Raw genomic sequence first — 13501 nt, 5'->3', positions numbered from 1 at the left:
CCGATTTATTTATCGCCTTCGGTGGCGCTCTTTCCGCCCAAAGTTGTCGTGGTATGATCTCGGACCAAAATAAAATTGTTTTGGGAAACATATTCTTAACTTCAGCCAAGACTGAGAACAAAGTCTCCTTGACTCCCCTCCTCCCTGCCGGGATCATATCATTGCCCCCTGAGTGTATTACTAAAATATCTGGGACCGGCATGCCTCTAGCCATGGCTCTCTGCAGGTCTTTGGGGACGCCCCTTAAGCGTTGTCCACCTACCCCCACCCAATGGTGGTCAATTCCTTTCGACTTCTGATCTCTCTCTTCTTGTGAATCGTTGAACGTGAGCCCTGCCCTCCGTATAAAGGAATGACCACACCAGCATATTTGTGACCTCTGAGTAGGTGTACCTAGAGCAAATTGAAGATGGACATAATCAACGTGAAGTGCCGTAACAGGGGGGGAACAAATCAGCCTACCTATATTAGCTGAGGGCGTATATATCGTTCAAAGCATGTCGACTTCCATCGGCCCAACCTCTTAATGATCTCCTCTGGAAGACCTAATGCCGCTGCTGTTGTGGCTGCGCCGATGCGGAATGAATGAGAGGTATAATGCGCCGTGTCTACCCCTAGTCTTACCAGCGCTAACTTGCACACTCTAGTAAACTGAAATCTTGTGAGGGGTAATCCATCGGCATGTATTAGCAATCTGCTGTCGTCCCCATTTTGCCTGATGCGCAGGAAGGTCCTTGTAAGGTTCACTGGGCAACATGTTGCCCCTGTCATAGGCCTTAACTGGATCCAACACCCTTTCCCTAGTGGGTCTGTTTTTGATCTCCGCACCCTGACTTGTAAAGAATCGTCTGTCAGAATAACATCCTCAGCTCGTATGCCCCCTTCTTTGTCTGTTTTTGAGGCCGCCAGTAACTCGGATACCCTGAACGCCCCAAAAAAGGCCAGCGAATATGCCACACTAAATAATTGTGTCTCATAAGGTGAAAAGCAAATTCTGGGTAACATTCCCAGCAAGCTGGTTAATCTGCTTGCATCTATCGGTCTCCTAGCATCTTTTGCCCCTGGTGTCAATCGCTCCCAACCCTTTATCGCTCTCCTCACCCTTGGGTCTTTCGTCGGGTCTGCCACACCGCTCAACCCAGCATAAAATGCTATTGCTGACAATTGTCTTCTCATCATTGCTGGAGATTTCCCACTCTCTTTCTGGTGCACTATGAATTCTAAGACACTTAATGGTGCAAAATCATCTAATCTTTCTGCTCTTTTGACAAAAACCTGATATTCCTGCCATGACCTCTCATACATACTCTTTGTCTTGGGAGCCAGAGAAGCTGTTATCAAATCGGGGGCTGTGGGACACCAAGCTTCCATAGATCGGCCGGGAATTCCGTCATCTCTATATCTGCTTGCGGCCATCGGGTGCGAAACTCTGTCAACTTAAAACGAGACAATGCATCAGCGACTGAATTGTCTATCCCTGGCACGTGTCTAGCAGTAAAGTGTACATTCAGGCGCAAACATTGCATCACCAGCTCCTTCAGCAAGCGCAGAACCCAGGTGCACTTTGCTCTCTGATTGTTAATCGCCATCACTACTGACATGCTGTCTGACCAAAACACAATATGCTTGTTCACCAAACTGCCCCCCCACAGATGCAAAGCCACAATGATTGGGAACAATTCCAGAAAGGTAATATTCCTTGTGAGACCTGACCATGCCCATTCTTCCGGCCAGTGTTGCATGCACCATTTGCGGCCTAAGATAGCTCCGAAACCCACACTCCCGGCTGCATCTGTGAACAATTCCAATTCCCCATTGGGGCGACTCGGCGCTTGCCAGAACACTGTGCCATTGAAATTTTCTAAGAAGTCTTTCCAAATAGCTAAGTCCTTCTTCACCTCAGTTGATAATCTTGTATGATGGTGTTTTGCGCGCAGCCCTGACATTGCCCTTGCTATGCTCCTCGAAAAGGCCCTGCCCATTGGTATGACTGGCAGCGCAAAGTTCAACTGTCCCACTAGTACCTGCAATTGATGTAACGTCACTTTACGTGCCAACAAGCAAGTTTCAATAGCTGTCTTGAAAGCTACCACTTTCTCTTGCGGGAGCCTGCATACCCCTTCTCGAGTGTCTATCTCTATGCCTAGGAATGTTAGGCGTGTAGTTGGCCCTTCTGTCTTTTCTGCCGCCAATGGTACTCCCAAAGCTTTTGCCAAATGCTGGAAGCCCAGCAGGGCCTTCCTGCATGCTATCGAGCCCTGTGGTCCCATGAATAAAAAATCGTCCAAATAGTGCACCACCTCGTAAGAATTATCTGAGGTTAAGAATTGCTGTACAGCCCATTCCAGGAACCTGCTAAACGTTTCAAATACAGCGCAAGCGATCGAACACCCCATTGGCATGCACAGGTCAAAGAAATACTCCTCACTGAAAGTGAAACCTAAGAACTTGGTGTCTTCTGGATGTTCCGGCAGTAGCCGAAAGGCTGCCTCAATGTCTGCTTTAGCCATCAATGCTCCCTCACCTAGCCTCTGCAATTTCTGAATTGCGGTGTCAAAAGTGGTGTAACGCACTGTGCATAGGTCTGGGTCAAGTTTGTCATTGACGGATAACCCTGGGGGGCTTGATAAGTTGTGAATTAGACGGAATTTCCCTGCCTCCTTCTTTGGAATCAACCCCAATGGCGAACATACCAGGTTTGGCTTAGGTAATTGCTTGAATGGTCCCGCCACCCTCCCCAACGCCACCTCATTTGCGATTTTTTGCTTAGTCACCTCTATGTTTTGAAGCACGGAGCGTTGGTTGCGTGGGGGATTGTCGGTTGGTGTGGCAGTAGATGGGATGCGAAATCCTAGTCGAAATCCATCATGTAAAAATTGTGCATCTTGTAATTTGTCATATTTGCTAAGGAGGTAGGATAGCACGTGCAATTTGATAGGTGTCGGCAAGCCCTTAGGGGGCCTGTGGGGGCCGACCTTTAGGTTGTGCGGGGGCTGGTTGTTCTTTTGGCTTTCCCAATTTTTTATAACATTTAATTTCTGCGTGTCCTGGCACTCCACAGAAGGCGCAACAATGTTTAAATCTGCATGATGTGCCCCGATTGCATTCATTCTTGTTATACTGCCAGCAGGCCTGTTTTTTGTCTCCCGCACCCTTGTCCCCACGAAAGGACTGGTTGGGAAAGGTTTGATTGGACTTAGTCCCTGCTAATGTTGAATAAAATACTGTGTGCCATACATTAATTTCCCGTTGATCCCATGCCAACCCTGGGTGCACTGCCTTCATCTGTCTGAACTTGGTATCGTATTGGAGCCATCCTGTCCCTGGGAATTCGGACGCCGCTCCATGTATTAAGGATATGTAGCTAATTAATTGTGGAGCTACTGCTGGGCATTTCTCAGCTATAATTGCCGCGTAAATTGCAAAGCCCGTAATCCAATTTTTTATCGACCAATCTACCCATACCTTCTTCTGCCTATAGTCGCCTTCCTTTCCTGCTCTGCTTTTCCCTGGCACCACCCCAGCATTTATGAGATCAAAAACGTCTATATATTCACCTTTCAAAATCTTTTCTTTGGTCTCTATCGGCACATGCCATGTGATCCCAGCCGAAGGCGATAACGCCATGGACGCCGATCCATACATTAGCGGGCTATATGCTAAAGCTGGTTGCCCAGTCACTCCTGTCCCCAATGTGCTTGGGAAGGGTCCTGCTGTGGCTCCTGCGCCATTGCCGAGCATTTGTCCTTGTGCGGGCGTTGTTACTGTCATTGGGGATTGCCCCATAGCTACTAGCCCTGACCCCCCCGGATAAGACATTGCGGGAATCATTGAACCTACTGCGCAATTACTCAGTGCTTGTCCCTGCGACGTTGCTGCTATTACGCCTGGGGATTGCCCTACGCCCCCTGAGTGAACCCATACCTGTGCTATTCCACTGCCTGGCTGTGCCATCACTGATGGTGTATTTAGAGGGATCAATTGCTCTTTGGGCGCATCCACCATTACTGCCGGTATCTTCGCCCCCTGTGCCACATTGTTTGTACTGTCGTCTCCCCCTTTCGCAGTCCCTACTTGTGCATCCTTCGATCCCAAACTTGTTGTTTCGACAACTTCTACCTCACCTGAGGATGTATCTTGAGCGTCTTTTGTTCTATTGCGTTTGTCCATTGGCGCATCTTTGAACCTCTCCGGTGTGCGCCTCGTTCGCTTGCCTCGTACTGCTTGCTCTTGTGTACCTGTACTGGCCCCTTCTTTCAGAGTCTTTAGCGCCCAATCGACTCCCCTCTCTTTGGTAAACTCCAACAGCTCAGTCAACGCCAGGTACTCGTCCTTTGCCGCTTTTGCTCCTTTCCCTTTCTGCGCCCGTCGTGGAGGCATTCTGCACTTAAGAGACAAAATTTTGTTACCATATGTTCTTACTATTCATTCCCCCGTGTATTGGGTTCCAAGGAATTCCTTACTTTCTGTTCGCACCCTTTCTTTCGTTGACATGCATTTATCCCCCTTCATTGCGTCCCTTTATTTGCCCCACCTACTACTGCCTAGGTTGTGTTCTGCCGGCTAACCCTGTGACCTCCCATCGTTAATCATGTCCAGCCGCTAGCTGCTCACATCCTTACATGGCTCACCCCTGTGCCTTTGCTTCCAATGCCTGCTTTCGTTTAGTTGAAATGTTATTCCTCATTTCTTATTTTTCCGCCTCTGAAGGACAAATGGACCCGTCGGGATATGAACCCGTGACTAAGATGTTGCATCCATGACCTTACAGTGAGCGCATTAGTGCTCTAAGCCACCAGGGGTATCTCTCAACCTCCGCAGCGCGCTATTCTAAACTCCCCTTAATTGCCGCCACCCGGGACCCTTGTCTCCGCTATGGGTAAAGCATCATTTTCCGCTCTTTTAAGCTTTGCGGTACTTGCATATTCATCGAGCGCTGCCCCGGACTTACGATGGGTCCTCTGAATTCTATCTCTATACATTTGCTTTCGCTCGCTCTTGCTAGCGCATCTGGCACGCTTCCTCATGCCCATTAACTATCGCCACCCGTTTGCCCCAAGTCGTGTCCCGCGTGTCCCTTACTCGCACACGATATCACCCGCATTATGCTGCACACTGTGAGGCCCGCTTACCTGCCGATCGGGCTCCGGCCGCCTTTCTCGTTGCCTATGTCGCCGTACCCTCCGTAACTCCGACGCGACCTCCGCAACTCTGACGCGACCTCCGGCCACCTAACAGGATCGCGGACAAAGAGGGCGAAGATCACGCCCCTTCCACTTTTAAACCCCCCGCCATAAACAAATTGCTTCCTGGGTCGAACAACGACTCTTCGTGCCTACGCACATCCGGTCACTTTGCTTGTGCCCATCCCCTTCCGGGTCACGCGACCCGGAAGGGGTTCCTACGCTTTCTCGGGCTCTTTGATGCCACTAAAGGCGCCACGCCCCTTACATGGGGTGGCGCCCCTCATCTGCCTGGTCAAGGAAGAAGGAGGCCCAAGTCACCCCCAGTGGCTGTGGGATGTCCAGCGAGAGTGAACTGCTCGAGGGTGAACTCCTGTGAACCCATGTTCCTGTGGGCTCCGTTTATCCTATTGGCTCCTTGCTGAAATCGTTATATGGTGCTTATTGCAATCTCATCTGGGGTTGGAACTGAGTTATTGGGGCCCAGATGAGAGATAGGACTGTGTGAGTGCCATAGATTCAGTCAAGGCTGCAAAGGTGTGATTGCGTCACCCCAAACGTGGCTGGAACTGCATGTGCCATAGGCCCAATCAAGGCTGCACCTAGCTTCAGTCAATTCGGGACCACAACCTCTAAGACTATCTTAGATCCGCAGTGGGCTGCAAATGCATTGGCGGAGGCAGGGTCATTATCACCAGATTTGTGGCAGACTGCCTCAGCCGGGCCTGCTCCTGCCCTGCAAAGGTGCCGGTGCCACAGTCCCTCTGAAAGAGACTGGGTGGGTGTGGCGTCAGCCGTGGTCTCTGCTCAGCTTCTGAAACATTCTAGTGCACTTGCTGGCTCACCGCAAACTCTGCTGGAGATGGAGGGCCCCCCAGATTCAAGGTGGCAAACTCAAAGTGTCACCTATCTTGAGGAGGGTAAGACCAAAGCAGAATGAGCACATTTGACTGTGGGCTTTAAAAACTCTATATGAGCTTGGTTCATGCTACTTTTGATTCTACCAGAGGGTGGCCCAAACAGTGGCGTAGCTAGGGGGGGGGCGGTGGGGGCGGTCCGCCCCAGGCGGCACTATTTTGGGGCGGACAAAGGCATTCAGATAAAGCTCGGCTTGCTTTCGTGGACGTTCGGGATGGGCAGAGAAGGAATAGGACTCGGGCAATGTCCGCAGGGCCGACTTTAGGGTGGTGCGACCGGTGCGACCGCACCAGGCGCTGACTTTAGGTGGGGGCGCCGTGTTTGCAAGTTAATAATAGTTTTAAAAGCACCTTCTGCCAGCGTTCTAGCCTCCAGCAGTTTTCAGCCGTCAATAAAAATGTCAAGATAACTCCGTGATTAATTTTATTTCCACAGAAAGATCGGAGGTTTGTCTAGTGGAAGCTTTGAGGGTAGCGCAGATGGTTAATATGCCTGCTGCAAAGAACCTGTAACAGCAGATCACAAACGAACCCGTACCAGCAGATCACAAAGTGCATATAATTTAAATAGATCAGTGAGTCATTGCTTTTGTCTGAGAGATCCTTTTATTACTTGCAATTAATAAGTTAACATCCTAGCATGGAACAGTGAGCTATTAAGCTATACTCTCTACCAGTGTGGCTGTGACTCCTACACCTAATAGTCCTCTGTTGTATGTAACGTTTCCTATACACTGATTTGCACACCTATGATTGATTGTCTCTGTGGTTTGTGCGTGTGATGTAAAGTGGTCTGACACCCTACACTGGAATAAGTGGCGCTATACAACTATTTTAATGCATCTGAGCGATGGAGTGGTTATAGAGACATGAGGGGCACTTTTAAAGGGTGGTAGTGAGGGAATGCATGGCAGAGGTGGTCACGGGGGGGGGGGCGCCAACGACCATTGTCGCGCTGGGCACCATCAGTGCTAAAGACGGCCCTGAATGTCCTCTTCTTTTTTGTGCTGGCAGCTGTCCCCCCATCTCATCCTATTATTCCCTCTCTTTCTGTCTTGCTCCTCACTTACTGAAAACCGTAACTTGAAGAAACGTTTCACAACCTCTTTCCTTCTTTCATTAGGTTGCTTCTCTGTGAAATGGATCCAAAAAAGAAAAACACTCTTGCGGGGAATGCCCTTTTTCTGACATTTTTCTATTCCAAAGTGCAGCCTCGGGATGGAGAGAAATAGAAGGTTTTAAATATGAAAAATAAATACATAACTAAATAAAGCAAGACAGAGTGGTTGCAAAGTGGCCAGATTGGTTTTATTCACATCCAAACACATCAGCCTCACTTTACAGACTTTGCAGTGAAGCGCTACTTTTGTTTTCTCGTCTTTCTTTGAACAGCATTGTTGTCCCCAGGTGGAGAAGTGCACCATTCCTGGAGGTACTGCGATACCTGGTTGATGGATGGATTGGAAAACAAAATGTGTACCATGGCTCTGTTTATGGATGTGGTCTTTTTAAACCATACTGCTTACGTTTATTAAGGATATAAGCAATGGACATTGAAACGGTTCCCTTCAGGGCCCTGTAGTCATGTCCTTAACTTTTCAGGTAAAACCACTCGCTGATTTCTGAATAGTGAGTGAGAGATCATTAACGTAACCATGTTGTTTCTGCTTACATTTCACATGCTTTACTTAATCTTGCATTCCCTATGAGTGTTTGCTTTTACTTTTTTTTTGAGGCAGCATATTACTCTTATCAAGTGCATAATTTGAATTGAGCCACATCCAAGTGTTTATAGCGGGCACAATTAGGTTGTAGCTGAAGGCAGTGCGAGTTTCTCTCAGTGGGGCAGTATGGTGTTCAGTGGGGGAGAGGATGTGGCACTGTGAGACCAGCCTCGTGGCGTGGGCCCTCCCGAACCAGCAAGCCACCCTACAACCGCACCGATCCCCGATGTCACAGACTTCCGGCCACCATGGCCCATCATCCCGATGGCCGGCCAGACCCCAACACGCATGCCCGGTCGAGGGAGAGAGAAACCCCCCAAGCCAGACCGGGAGGCGCCGTCCCTGTCACACCCCTGGTCTCTTCCCCAAGGAAGGTTTCGATCGCCCACCAGGCCCCCGGTGAGCGGGCGCCTCGCCTGCTGGTTGTCTGGAGTCCCTCCCGGACCCACCTGAACTGATCAAAGGGCCGAGCAACAGGAAGTCCCGACACACCGCCCCAGGCACCAAGACCCCTCTCGGCGAGGACTCTGGACTTCAAAGAGGAGGGGGAGTGTAACAAGGGGTGCTGAAGGGACGGGAGGCAGAGAAGACCTGGACTGATGAGAGCCTGCTGACCTGGTCGCGGCTCGATCGCTCCCCGAACCGAAGAACGCTACCCAAACTCTGAACCATCTGAGCCCTGCTGACGCTGTCGCGGCTCCCCGACATCTGACCCATCTGAGCCCTGCTGACGCTGTCGCGGCTCCCTGAACTCTGAACCATCTGAGCCCCGCTGTCGCGGCTCCCCGAACTCGGAACCATCTGAGCCCTGCTGACGCTGTCGTGGCTCCCCGAACTCCGAACCACCTGTGCCTGCTGAGTGACTCGCGGCACTCTCCTCCAAGGGAATCGGCAGAGACTGCCGAGAAAAGCAACATCCCCCCAGCTCGAGGATTGAGAGCTGTGCGCAGGATACTCCGCAGAGACACTGACTCAAAGACTGTCCCGCTACCCCCATACCCCCATCACGAGATCACCGCTGATTGTGGCACTGTACCTACATTTCGGATCATAAAGATCCCTTCTGTCTACGATAAAGTATACTGTCTTACGAAGAACTACTGTGTGGTGTCCCTCTGTCAGAGAGTGCAAGTGCAGTGTGTGCGATCCTAGGTACGAGACCCTTCCAGGAAGGGCCTCCCCGCCCTTGCTCGGCCTAACTCTTGGAGAGGTGGGTCAACGGGTGGTCAGGAACGTATTCCGAAGCCCCCCCGGAGAACGCCTTCCAACATTTGGTGTTACAACAAACAGCCAAGCCATGTCTTCCCTGGAAAAGTTATTGTAACGCTTTTCGCCCTAAGTGGGATGGGTATGCCCAGACGTGGGTCCCGTGCTCACTACGCCCCTGGAGTCAAGCTATCCTGCTGATGACGGCTGATAGCCAGAAACCGGTCCTAGGATGCTTGATTCCGGTCCAGGGAAGACATGGCTTGGCAGTTCGGGCTGGACTGTTCCCATCAGGCACAGGATCAAGACTGATTTGCATATGGCCATGTTTGAACTGGGGTGGTGTAGTGGGCAAAAGAACGATGGATTTAACCCAGATCTCTTGACTGGGGGAGAATGTCTGCATTGTCAGCATTCCGTCCATCATTTGTTTGTTGTAACGCTTTTCGCCCTAAGTGGGATGGGTATGCCCAGACGTGGGTCCCGTGCTCACTACGCCACTGGAGTCAAGCTATCCTGGCTGATGACGGCTGATAGCCAGAAACCGGTCCTAGGATGCTTGATTCCGGTCCAGGGAAGACATGGCTTGGCAGTTCGGGCTGGACTGTTCCCATGAGGCACAGGGTCAAGACTGATTTGCATATGGCCATGTTTGAACTGGGGTGGTGTAGTGAGCAAAATAATGATGGATTTAACCCAGATCTCTTGACTGGGGGAGAATGTCTGCATTGTCAGCATTCCGTCCATCATTTGTTTGTTGTAACGCTTTCCAACATTTGGTGGCAGACGACGGGATCCGAGCCGACACCTAGAGATCGTGCAGTAAACGGCTGACGCACTACCGGAAAGAGATGGAAGGAGAAACCTCCCTAGGTGCCGCAGGTACCAACATAAGCACAACATTCCGAGAGGACCAGTTGGAATATTATACGCACCGAGAACTAAAACAATTCTGCAAAGACCTTGGAATCGCTACCACCGGATTAAGCACGAAAGAGGATTTCCAGGGAGCCTTGAAGACCTGGGTCGAGGCAGGAGCTTCCCTGGCCCAAACAGAAGGAGAGCCGCCAAACGAACCACGAAGCATCCCGGGGAGGAGCGGCGCCCCAGAGGGGGGCCTACCCCCGGAGGAGCTAGCGGACAGAGAAAGGGGCCGCAACCACGAGCTAGCAAAACTGAAAATCGAGGGAGAACTAAATCTGGCCGAGAAGAAACTGGCAGTAGAACAATTACGCCTACAAGGAGAACTCGAGGAGAAGAAGCGACAGAGAGAGCACGAAGAAAGAAAACTCCAACTAGAACACGAACGCAGCCTGAAGGAGATCGAGCTCAAGGCTAAAAGTGAGGAGGCCAGATCCTCGGGAACTCAACCCCTCTCCTCCGTCGTGGAACCAAAGGTCCACATCCCCAAGGATGTGGTGAAGGAATATTACAAGAACGACGACATCCAGCAGTGGTTCAAGGCCTACGAAGTTGCCATGACCTCCCACCGAGTCCCGCAGAAAGACTGGGGGGCTGGGTTGTGGGGCCGGTTCCTGAGCGAGGGGAGAGATACCCTGCTAGACCTGCCCTCCACGGTGCTGAACTCCTACAGTCACATGAAAGAGGCCCTAGTAGCCAGATATGGGCTCACCCCCGAAATGTACCGGCAACGGTTTCGAGACTGCAAAAAGATACCCGGTACCACATGGGTGGAGTACGTGAACTTTTACAGCCGGGCCTTGGACGGGTGGATCAAGGGCAGCAAGGTCTCCACCTTTGAGGAGCTGTTCGACCTAATCGCGTGGGAACACTTGTGATTCCTTAAATGCAATGGCAATTTAAGTAATCGCAATTTAGAGATTACTTAAATTGCGATTTTTGCATTTGGGATGATGCATCCCAAATGCAAAAATACCGGTCGCAAAGGAGCAGATTCTGAGAATCTGCCCGTTTGCGACCGGTTTTTGCTTTGATGCATGTGGGCCTAAATGTTTTCAGAGATTGGAATTTCTGACATATGTTTATAAGTGTCTGGCATAGATTATGTGTGATACAGCATTTTTTGGGCCCACTTGCTTACCATTGGTCCTCTAATAGATATTTGAGATCCAACTGAGAGTCGATGGGAGTTAGCATATGCATTCAATCAAATTTCAATTACAGTGCAATACATTTGGCTACACAATGAGGACCAGAAATAGGTAGCCAAGTTTAAAAGGTTTATTACAAATTAATAATCAATTTCAAATAAGCAACTCTTAAAACCATGCTGTAAAGATACAGGATAACAACTGGAAATCCCAGACACCTGAACAAATTCAGGCGAACCAGCATTAAACAAACAAGCAATTCCGTAATGGCAATACAGAATAATAGCATCAAAATCTGGTGCTCAGAAAATAATCTAAGACTCTCTCTAAGACTCGCTCTCCTAAATATTAGTAATCTAGAATTTCGAAGTCCAGAGGATGGTTGGGTACAAACGACTCACAACTCAGGGTTTTCCATTAAGAAATCCAGGACAAGACAAACTAAAAGCAAGTGGGTAAGCATCAGCATCTCAGAAGATTGGTCAAGAGTCATCTATGGGCCAGGAATAAGTGTTAGCCTAAACCACGCTTGAGCTAGAATCAAAGGGGAAGCATTGAGGTCTGAACCTCTAAAAGTCCATCCAAATAGTGGGGAATCAAGAAAGGTGTCTGCAAGGAAACAACAAGAGATATCTGCATAGAGTGAGAAGAGGGTACAGCAAGGCAGTCAGACAAGAGTCAGGCAGAACTCTCAAAGGGGCCCAGGATAGGTCTGAAGCCAGGAAAAGCTCTGAAAAGATCTGCAAAGTATCTGTCAAAAAGTCATGGGGGAAGAGTATATTATAACGTGCAAAGTCTACTTAGGCAACACCCCCTTGATCACATCCTCAGGGGTCCACAGTCCTTGTCACATTCGAGTTGTAGACTGCAATATTGATGGATAGTCCCATATTGGACATAGGAACGACATCTCTCTCTCACACATATGTAGGTTGTAACATTTGTTAAACACGTCCATTCAGATCCTTCATCAAGGTCTTCTCAGGCTCTTTTCCCTATCTCTAGTACAGTAATGTCTCTGTTTCTAAACTAACAATACATGGGAATACCGGCAAGAAACGCTGTTTTAGCAGAAAATAGAAAACAATATTTAATGAAATGCAGCATGGTAAAATATTGACCTACATTGTTAACTTAAGTTAAACATTAATTCAATGGAGAATATTTAATATATGTGTGCACGTTTAAACATCAATGAATGTAAAATCTAGTGCATCACATCAAGTTAATACCACATGTAGCATACAGTTACATTTAGATTAGATCAGGTGAAAGTATGACTGAGAACTACCTTTAAATACATATATGGTAACATTAGTACATACATTACATAAATCTTATCATCTCAGGTAAGATCACATTCTATATAGATGAGTATAGTTTTAATCACAGTTTCAAATCACTAAATGTTATTCATAAGTTATAGCAAATGTTTAGAAAAGTCAAATTTCCTCTTCAGAGAAGTACATTGTCGATTTAACGAGGATTGTTTTATACTCATTAAACTTCCAAGGAACATCTTTATTAATGTGATTAAACACACACCTGTGAGTAGATTTCCAAATTCGACAATAAATGCACTCTTCAATAGTAATCAAGTAAGATATTTTCATTAATCATTGCATCAAGTAGGAGACGTGCTAAGTGCACGTTCATGTCATGTATCTGTTGACATTTTATATTGTAATTTGTGACGTGTAAAGAGTGAGCAACTTTGCACTGCACCATGTACATCAAGAAGTATCCTTATGAACATATACGGTAAATGGACGCCGATTCAGACTACACTATTTGGCTATATACCAGTGTTTGTTCTTTGACCATGACATTGTGATAACTAGACACTAGTCCCAGACTTGATGTTGCATCAGGTGTGACATCTATGTCACTGCCTGAATAACTTGACACTTTCACAGTTCTTGAAATGATAAGGTCAGAAAACATCTGCGTCAATGGCAGATATGACAATGATTCTGCATGAATTGGGGTAAAAATGGCAGCTCCCATTGCCTAAAATTGAGAAAATGGATATGCCCATTACCTAAGATGGAGTTCAGGCCTACTTAAAATGGACTCGGACCCTCGGGGCTTTACGTCACTGACCCCAGCACCCTGAAAGTGGGCCATTAGTGAACTATGAAGCATATTTACAAGCCCCTAAGGGGTGTTGCCTTATTTACAAGGTGAGGTTAAGTCACTTAATGTGGCTTAACACCGCCTTGTAAATAAGGCACCCTTTCACGCTATACTTAGTGTGAAAGGGGTGGGCAATGATCTTGACGCTGCCCTCTATTTACAAGGGTGGCGTAAATCGGAGGCAGCGCCAAAATTAAGACGAAGGAAAACCTAGTATTAACATGGCGAAATGAGGAGAAATGCTTTTTTCTCCTCCTTTTTGC

Source organism: Triturus cristatus, chromosome 3_1 (assembly GCF_964204655.1).
Source record: "Triturus cristatus chromosome 3_1, aTriCri1.1, whole genome shotgun sequence".
Lineage (NCBI taxonomy): Eukaryota > Metazoa > Chordata > Amphibia > Caudata > Salamandridae > Triturus > Triturus cristatus.
The sequence above is the reverse complement of the archived record's forward strand: the minus strand, read 5'-3'. Positions refer to the sequence as shown.